Genomic DNA, 3,845 nt, shown 5'->3' on the forward strand with positions numbered 1-3,845 from the left:
CTGGCTGAGAAATTTCAATGGCAATTGCAGAGAGGTAAGGATTTAGAAAAATAATTAGTACATGAAAAATTGAGGATATTGGTAGAAATTTAATGATATCAAGAAAAAGTCTAAAAATACTATGAAAAACTTCAATTCTTACTGAAGGAGGGATAGAACAAAGGCAAATACCTGAAAGGGACCTAAAGCCTTAGAATCCAAGGAGTAGAGCTGCATTTTGGTCTTTCTTGTCCATTTTAGCTAAATCAGTCTGAAGTAAAATAAGTCAAGTTACTTACTCTGCAGAGTATTTCTCACTTGCTCTTGAAAACAATCTTGTTCTGCCCCTTGAGAAAATCAATTAAAAAAAAAATTTAGTTCAGTGACTCGCCCAGGGTCACACAGGAAGTGTTCAGGGTCTGAGGCCATATTTGAACTCAGGTCCTCCTGATTTCAGGGCTGGTGCAGTATCCACAGTACCACACCTGACCCAAGATGTGAATTTTTTCTGGACAAGATAGGACAATGGATTAGGAGTTTTAATAAGGAATGAGACTAGTTTTTGCTGCATCTTCCTGACCCTCCCAAAATCTTAGTATTTCTATATTTTCACCTTCAGTGAACATTAATCATTTCCATTACAGAAATATAGTGAAATGAAAGATAAGTTCACTCCAGATGTTCAGTTCCTAAGCCATCATAACATGTATTAGTCCCTCAACAGGGACCTGGATGCATTCATTAACTGCTGGTTTTGAGGAGAAGGAGAGGGGCGAGGTATGATATTTGAGACATTTTAATAGTAACAAAGGAGATGCTGGGATTTAGAATAAAGATGGGCAGGAAAGAGGAAAAATAAAAAACTATTTGTACAAATCAAAAGTAAGAAAGGAAACTCCTGGAAATACTAGGATTTGAGTTCTTACTGTAGAATTAATAAAAAAGAGTAAGCCAAGTGAAAGAGACCTAAAAATCTTTGAAACTAAAGACTAGAGGTGAGTCTTAACCTTTTCTGGTCAATTATCACTAGATTAGTCTGAAAAGACTTTTGGGAGTGACAAAAAAGTCAAGTTTACTTACGAGTGAGCTGAAAGTTGTTCATGGAAAAGCCATAATATGCTGAAAAACAATTCAGAGAGAAAATGAGCCCACTGTGATCATTAAACCTGCTCATGGTGACACTGAGAAACCTCCCAGAGGAACAAGAACTCCTAGTCTAAGGTTGAAAAGCATCCAGAATGTCACCAACAAGAAAATTCTGGAAAGCATATAGCTGATAAGGGTCACAGGTGGCAAGCAGCCTTTTTAAGGCCTCACTTCTGAGTTTGGGCTGCAGGGGAAACAGCAGTGATCATGCAAAGATATCAAAAGTCAGAGTTTGTGTATCCCTGTGAGAGGGAGCATCATTATGTACCACATTTCTAGTACAGTTGCACCCATGACCCTTAGAAAAACCAGACTGACTTTTGCTTGCTAACTGGCAGAAATCCCTCCCACCCTAAAGCAAGGTCTTCCCCTGGGCTTGTCAAATATCCCGAACCTTCTTTCTAAAGGCCATCTGGCAATTGGTTTTCTGTATGAATGTGGACAACAGTGGAAGCAATCAGCAAAAAGTGTGGTTGGAAAAAAAAACATTAAGGACATCACAATACAGAATAATCATTTATTATGTATAAGCTCCCTTGTATCTAGAAAGCTATGTTTTGGAATCTTTATGGATAGTATAAGACTCATGCATCCTAACTATGGAAGAAACAAGAATTTATTACTCCGTGGGAATCCAGAAAAACTTGACTGTTTCTGAATCTTCTCAATCCTCATGTTCTATTCAGTGACAAAGTTTTCAGACAGAGAGACATGAGCCAGAGCAGTCCAGATAGCCAGTTCCCATGATAGAACTTATTAGTCCCTCAGCACCAGCCCATGTGCACCTTCTTTCTAATGGACTTGATGGAAGGTACAAGTTGGCTTTGGAGGCTGAGAGATTTCTTTGGGAACAGTAGAGAGGCCAGAATGGAGAATAAAGATTGGAAGGGATACATGAAAAAGAAAGATTTTTTGTAGAACTCAAAGGATATGCACAAAAGACCTGGAAATTTTGAAAAATGCTGTTAGCCCTTACTGAAGGACAGAGAGAGAGAAAGAGAGGCAGATGACTAAAAGGCCTCAAACCTTGGAACCTAAGGACTAGACATGAATCTTAACTAAATCTCTCTTGCCTGACTATCATAAAAAATAATGACAAAGAGCAAAAAATCAATCCATAAAAGTCAAATTAACTTACCTTCTTGACTTACAGGAACCCTATTATTAAGATTTCCTGCAAAAAATACAAAGACAATATAAGCTCATTCTTGTCATTTACCTTTCTAGACTTGGGGTTACACCTAGCAGATTTGGGGTGGGGTCTATTTGAAGAAGTATTACTGCTCTGATATTGAACATGTATCCAGAATGTGGAGAGAGGCAGGGAAATCCTGGATACTGAGGAAGAGGTAGAGGATCCAGAAAACATGGGGAGTATGGATCTAGAAAACTCTGGATCTAGAAAATTAAAACTGGGGAGATTTTCAGAGACGACATTTATTGCATTCTAATTATTGACAAGACTGATCTCTGACCCCTTCAGACAGCCAAAGAACCTTCAACCATTCCACTCTATTTATGTTAATTAATCTGAAGAAAATTGGTTCAGGAATAAAAAAGGATTAAGTTAACTTACCTATTTGATGAGGTGTGATTTGAAAACACATATTTATGTCTGAGAAAAACAATTCAAAGAGAATATAAGTCATTCGTGTCATTGACATGTTTTGGCCTGCTGGTGATGTTGCAGAGTTACAGGAAACAAGAAGAAGGGCTACTGGTCTGGGGATGGGGAAAAGTGCAGAGTGACATCTGGAAAGGCAAAATAATCCCTCTAACTAAAAATATAAGGTAGAGGATTCAAGTGGCCTGAGGGAATTTCCTTAGGTAAAATCTCAAACATAAAGCAGTAAAGGAAACCCTAAGAGCGTGCAACTATACAATATTGGACATTGGAGGGTCCTAAATCTAGAAAACAAAAAAGAACGGAAGGATGAAAAATAGAGGACATCAGTAGAAGTCAAAGGGAAGTAAGACAAGATCCGGAAATATTTAGCCGACTGAAGCCCTCTCAGTGGGCCAGCTCTAGAAGAAGAAAAAACTAAGTACAACTTTAAAATGGGATGTAGACTCGAAGCACTGAAGACTGGAATCTTCAGCTTTTCCTGTCCATATATAAAGTACATGAGGCTCAAGAAAAATTCTTGAGTGACAAAAGGGATGATTTAACTTACAATTATTTCTGCTCATCTGAGCTGCTGCTGAGACATTTTGCACTGAGGAAAAAGAAGGTCAGAGAGTTAATACAAACTCATTCCTGTCATTATCTTTTCTGGCTTTATGGAGACAGTGGTGAGGCTAAAGAGAAACAAGGAAGAGGATTCTAGAGACTGAAAGCACATCCAAAATGATATGGGAAAAGACAGGGGAATTTTAGAAACTCAAAAGCAGCATAGGGACTGATATAATCTGCAGACATTTTCTGGAGGTGGTTCTTATACTTAAGGATCCACCTAAGCATCTTGCATTTAAGGAAAAGCTCCAGGCTCCAGGCAAAGAAGGAAAGTGGGAGTATTGGTGGACCCGTGTGAGGGGGCAAGGACTCATACTTTCTAACATGAGTTTCTACTAAATATACTTAAAGAAACAAGAACTTTCAAAGGCTGATTTTTCTCTGGTTCTCCGGCACAAAATTTGCCCCATCCTCCAAGTTAGTAGTATTTCAGAAATTGGCCCCTGGGAATAATCTGGGAGGTAGGAGAAACCTGGAGATGAATGGC

At 38.6% G+C, this 3,845-nt stretch overlaps 1 long non-coding RNA gene across 1 annotated transcript; it reads right to left on the minus strand.

The window, feature by feature from the left end:
- Positions 1-274: 274 nt before the first annotated feature.
- On the minus strand, positions 275-2,301 carry LOC116419336. Its single transcript, XR_004229614.1, has 3 exons — positions 2,264-2,301; positions 1,060-1,098; positions 275-326 (listed from the first exon to the last, which is right to left on the minus strand). It is a non-coding gene; the product is annotated as an uncharacterized LOC116419336 (long non-coding RNA).
- Positions 2,302-3,845: the final 1,544 nt, after the last annotated feature.

Source organism: Sarcophilus harrisii, chromosome 5 (genome assembly GCF_902635505.1).
Source record: "Sarcophilus harrisii chromosome 5, mSarHar1.11, whole genome shotgun sequence".
NCBI classification, from domain to species: Eukaryota; Metazoa; Chordata; class Mammalia; order Dasyuromorphia; family Dasyuridae; genus Sarcophilus; species Sarcophilus harrisii.